Below are 5,990 nucleotides of genomic sequence, written 5' to 3'. Positions count from 1 at the left end.
GGGAGGGGGAGAGGGGGAGGGGGAGGGAGAGGGAGACAGGGAGACAGGGAGAGGGAGACAGGGAGAGGGAGAGGGAGACAGGGAGAAGGAGAGAGGGAGAGGGAGAGGGAGAGGGGAGAGGGGAGAGGGGAGAGGGGAGAGGGAGAACTCTCCTGAACCTCAAAACTCACTTTATTTCATGGATGGGCAGTTATGGGCATGGAATTCAAACTCTTCTATTTGGCATTTAAAATCCTTCACAATATGAATCCAACCTTTCTTCCAGAATTATTACACATTTCTCCTCTTCACACATAGTTTGGTCCTGACAAAATGCTCTTCTTGATGGTCCCAGATGCACAATGAGCCATCTCCCATTTCTGTCTTTGCCTTCATGACTGGCATGCCCTCACTCATTTCTGCCTCTTAAAATCTCTAACTTCTTTCAAAACTCAGTTCAGTAAGGAAATAGATATTTATAGAGCACCTACTATATGCCAGACACTATGCTAAGGGTTTACAAATGTTTTATTTGATCATCACAACAAGATTGGAAGGTAGGGTTATTATTATGATTGTTTTTATCCTCATTTTATAGTCAAGGAAACTGAGGCACACAGAGGTGAGGTGACTTATTCAAGGTTATGCAGCTAGTAACTAAGGGGCGGCTGGATGGTGAAGTGGAAAGAGTGTTGGATCTGAAGTCAGGGAGACTCATCTTCAAATCTGGCCTCAGACACTTACTTACTAGCTGTATGACTCTGGGCAAGTCACTTAACCTTGTTTGCCTCAGTTTTCTCATCTGCCAAATAAGCCAGAGAAGTAAATGGAAAACTACCACAGTATCTTTGCTAAGAAGATCCCAACTGGAGTCACAAAGAGGTTGACACAACTGAAACAATTGAACGACAACATCAAAGTCCTAAGGACTTTGGGTAGCAAAGGTGAGGAAACAGGTCTCTGACCAAAAGGATAGTAATATCTTATGAGACTCTTGTCTGTGGCCTCCTAAAAGTTCATCATGGAGGGACCATCCAGTGTGCTAGAGATTATTCTCACTTTCTCTCAACATAACCAGAGCCCCAGTAAGACATTCTGGTTATTTACCTTTCATCTCTTAGTCCTACCTATCACCCTGATTAATTAGACTATTAATATTTACTAATTTATTAAATTTCTTCCTATCACATAATTCTTTGATGACATTTTTACTCATTCTTTTTCAAAGTTCTTTATTGATTACATATTACAACTTCTCATGATTTCTGTGTGCCTCTCCAGTGATTGCCTCTGTGTAATTTGTGTTTAATCCTTTAGATGCAGGTATATTCCATGCCTCATACTATACTTCCATAAAATAACATTGACAGAATATTAGAATTTTTAAAAAATTGGTCTGGGCTTTCATGGAAAATTTGGGTCAGCAAAGGAGTTTTAACATTTCTTGCAAGCAATCTGGCTCACACTCCTCCTCCTCCTGGTCTATGCCGTGCCTAACTTATTGCCCGTTTATATTCTGTCCTAGCCATAGCTACTAACAAGTTTTATCAGGTGTCTATCCAAATGCATATTAAAACCTGGGCAATAGATATTTTTCATCCACTTGGTCTTTTCTGTGTGGATAGAAATGCCAAATTCCTTTGAATGATTACTTATCTCTTCTAGGATTTTCTGCTTGTTCTGGGGTTTGATGCCACCAGCACCATGTCATCCCCCAACAGGAGAAATTAGAGGATGTTTACATGTTAACAGCCATCCTTGAGATGAAGACGAAACCTCTAGTAGAATGTATCTCTACTCTTCAGTTCGCCAGGGAGAATGAAGCCTCCTTGGAATAAATGAAAGAAGAGCTTCAAGGAAGAGATAAAGAAGATAAAGAACCCAAATAAATAGAGGAGAATCTTAATCAGCTTCGAGATGCTAGAAAGTAGAAAAATGAGATCTAGTAGAGAAAAGAAGAAGAATTGAACATTTGGAACAAAGTAATAGCTCTGAATGTTTCCTAAGAGTAGGGTGAAATTGGAAGCTTTTAAGAGAAAGCAGCTATTTGTCCTTCAAGAAATGATGGTGTGAATACAAGGTACCATTGGGAGGAAGCTAATTCCATTAGAGTCAGAGGAGGAAGAGAGACATGCTGATAGCTGATGATTCGCCATCAAGGCAACTTGTTATTGACCTTACAAAAACAATAGAAAGATTTTCCCAGGATGTGTATTTGGGCCATGATAGAAGCTTCATAAGCTTTGTTAAATCAGATGGCCATTTGGGGGCAGTTAGGTGGCTCAGTGGATAGAGAGCCAGGCCTAGAGATGGGAAGTCCTGGGTTCAAGTTTGACCTCAAATCCTTCCTAGCTGGGTGACCCTAGGCAAGTCATTTAACGGCTATTGCCTAATCTTTACTGTTCTTCTGCCTTGGAAACAATACTTAGCATTGGTTCCAAGATGGAAGGGTTGTTTGTTTTTTTAATCTGATGACCCTGACCTCCTTTTTGATGTTACTCAGGCACCATCAATTTCTTGAGGTCAGAGATTTTTTTTTTATTTTTGTCTGTATCCTCAGCACCCTTCTCAGAGCCCTGGGCATAGTAACATTTCAGAAATGCATGTAGAATTGGATTCACGGGGGAACAAATGCACTGACTGAAAAGGACCTGGATGGTATCCCTACGAATTATGAAGTTTTAGATAAGTCACAGAAGCCCTTAGGGACACAGGTGGTATTTTCATCATTGCTGCTTATCAAAGGTAGCAAATTAAGAAGGAATCTAAAGACTGAGAATACAATTTGATTCCTCCTGGTTCGGCTTATATTGAGGAAAGGAAAATCTGTAACCCCTGCTGCTCTTGGCAAGGGCATACAACAGCCTTCTCCAGGCCTGACTATCAAAAAGAAAGATTAATAACAATTTAAGGTAGAACCTTTTAAGTGTCAAATGAGTTAGGGTCTGCTATCCTTCTCTTACAGGCTATATCCATCTAACTTTGGTCCACTGATCTGGCTGAAATATAAATGTCCTGTGTGACCCTGGACAAGTCACTTATCCCCAGCTTTTCTTACTGCTTTACAGAAAAGCCCTTACAGCTTTTCGGCCTTGGAACCAATACTTTGTATTGATTCTAAGGCAGAAAGTAAGGGGTTAAAAAAGCAATATAAACATCTTTGCTGATTTAAAAATTCAGATAATAGAGTAAATATGCAAATCATCACAGAGCATCTCTGCAACCAAGTTTTATCAATTATAATTACTTGGATAGATGTATGTATGCTATTCAATGGTTTTTCAGTTGCCTAGATTCTAAGGAACTGAATTAAAGAATGCCATTAAAGAAATATGATCAGATAAAGAAAATGGGCTTGTCAGATGGAGAGGATGAGCTCATTTATAAATGATGAACAACTTGTGCGTTCTACTGGTATCTAAGAGAATGCAAGGAAAGTCCTCTAAACATGGATGGACCCACATGGGGAAAAGATGCACAGGATGGGTGGGCATGGATAGGCTGCAATCAGTACTGCTGGAAGGAATAGGCACATTGATATGATCACAGATCCATTTGGACATTTGATTATATTCTAGTTTAAGTTAATATGGCAATCTTCTCCTTCACATTTTTTCCTTCCTCCTGCCCACCCTTCCTCCTCATTTCCATCCTTTACAACATTGTGGCAAGGTGTTCTCTTTTTCTCCAAGTCCAATATTCTATCTACTAAGTAACCTAGCTACATCTCTCACATTGACTCCCCCTTATATTATCCCTAATGTGAAAGGTAATGGATAGAGCAGAGCATCAGACTTGAGCAGGGATAGACATGAGTTGAAATGTAACCTCAGATATTTATTAGCTGTGTGACTCTGGGCAGGTCACTTAATCTCTCAGTCTCAGTGTCTTCATCCATAAGATAATAATAGCACATCCCTCTTGTCCCTCCCGGGGCTGTTGTAGGAATCAGGTAAGATAACATACATAAAATGTTTTATGAATCTCTCATTGAATAAATGCTATCGATCAATATGATGACAACCATTCTTTCTCTCCCCATATAGTGTCTCTGTACCCATACACACTTTCATGACTCCCCACTGGCTTTCTCTTTCTAAATCACACTCTCTACCTAGTCTTTCCTCTTTAGAATTCAGTATGCTCACAATTCCACCAACAATGCATTAGTGTCCCCACTTTTCTTAACAGGATATTTTGTTTTATTTTATATTGGCATTTTTGTCATGCAAAACACAATTCCATATTGGTCATTATTGTAAGAGCAAACACATAAATAACAAAACCCCAAATAAAATCATGAACATATTATGTGAAAGACGACTTCAACACTTCTTTCTCTGGAGGTAGATAACATTCCCCATCATAAATCTTTCAGGATTGTCTCAGATCATTGCATTACTGAGAGTAGTCAAGTTTTCACAGATAATCATCATCCAATATTGCTATTACTGGGTACGATGTTCTCCCACTAGTTGGGTATTTTAAGGTAACAAATTAATTTAAATAAAATTAATTTTACAAAACCACAAAAACATAAATTGTTAAAAAAAGAATTCCACATGCTGAGTGGTTAGTTTCCCCACCATATCTTCCATTAACATCAGTGATGAAAAGATATACATTCTTACATTTTTTAAAATAGTCATTTTTTTTATTTTTAGTTCCCAATTCTTTCCCTCTACTTCCCATTGAGAAGGGAAGTAATATGATACCCATTATAGCCGTGAAGTCGTACAAAACATATTTTCATATTCACCATGTTGCAAGAAAAATAAAAAGGAAAAAAAACCATCATTATTCTGTACTCAGTGTTTATCAGTTGTCTCCCTGGAGGTGGATAGCATTGGTCATTACTAGTCCTTTGGAATTGTCTTGGATCACTGTATTGATCAGGATAGCCAAGTCTTTCGCAGCTAGTCATCCCTATGATATTGCTGTTACTGTGTACAGTGTTCTCCTGGTTCTGCTCACTTCACTTTACATTCAGTTCATATAAGTCTTCCCAGGTTTTTCTAAACCCAACCTAACATTTCTTAAAAAAAAAAAAAAAGACTTAGAGCATCAAAAAATTAATCAATAGACCTGGCATCTGGGGCTCCAAACCCTTCACAGCAGTATACCTTTTGCCAGCATCCTGAAACTCTAACAACTTGCATTCCTAGGCAAGAGTGAGCTGGCAATTAAAATCAAGCAAGATTTTGAACTTGGGTCCACCCTGACTGTAGATCTAGTGCCCTGTCCATAGGGCCTCTTAGCTCCTTCGTTATCTGCTTTTTAGGACATGTCTGAGTAATTTTAAACTACTTTTTTCAAAGAAACACCTTCTAACAGGTAGAGCGGACAAAGCTCATTGATCATGCCAGTCATTTCTTTTTAGAATAAAACTGGCAACTCTTGAGGGTATGCTGTGGTTTTATACCAGGCTGGGCATTTTTTTTTCCTTTGATGTATGTCCCCTAAAAAGTTTCCTTTGGTGCCAGTGATTTACGGTTGACACTCCATTTGGAAATAAATTAACAAGCTGGAACATTAAGACAAATCTAAGAAGACAAAATTTAATTGTGATAAATTTTGGATTTAACAGAAACAACTTTGCCAGTGAAAAAAATGGGGAAGATAGGACTAAATAATTATTCTAATGAACCTAGAGGTTTTAGTGAGTTTGCCCAGCATGTTAACAACTTCAAGCTTTTGTTTAAAGATTAGGTCTTCCTATCGCCCCCAAGCTGGCAGTGCCAGAGCTAGTCATGGGCTCAATTGCTCCATTTCTGACTTGGCCAAGTTAGGTTTGCCCTTTCTTGGGCATTAAAATGTTAACTAGCACAAGGTCTTTAACATGTCTTACCTCAATCAATCCTCCGAATATTCCCCATTTGAAAGCTAAGAATGTTGAGGTTCTAGACATGTAAGATGCTAGAATGTGAGAAGCAGAGATTATTTCACTTTTCTATTTTTATCTCCAGCACCTAGCACAGTGCCTGGCGTGGGCACCTAGAAGATACTAGTTG

Source organism: Gracilinanus agilis, chromosome 2 (genome assembly GCF_016433145.1).
Source record: "Gracilinanus agilis isolate LMUSP501 chromosome 2, AgileGrace, whole genome shotgun sequence".
NCBI classification, from domain to species: domain Eukaryota; kingdom Metazoa; phylum Chordata; class Mammalia; order Didelphimorphia; family Didelphidae; genus Gracilinanus; species Gracilinanus agilis.
This window is presented reverse-complemented; position numbering follows the sequence as displayed.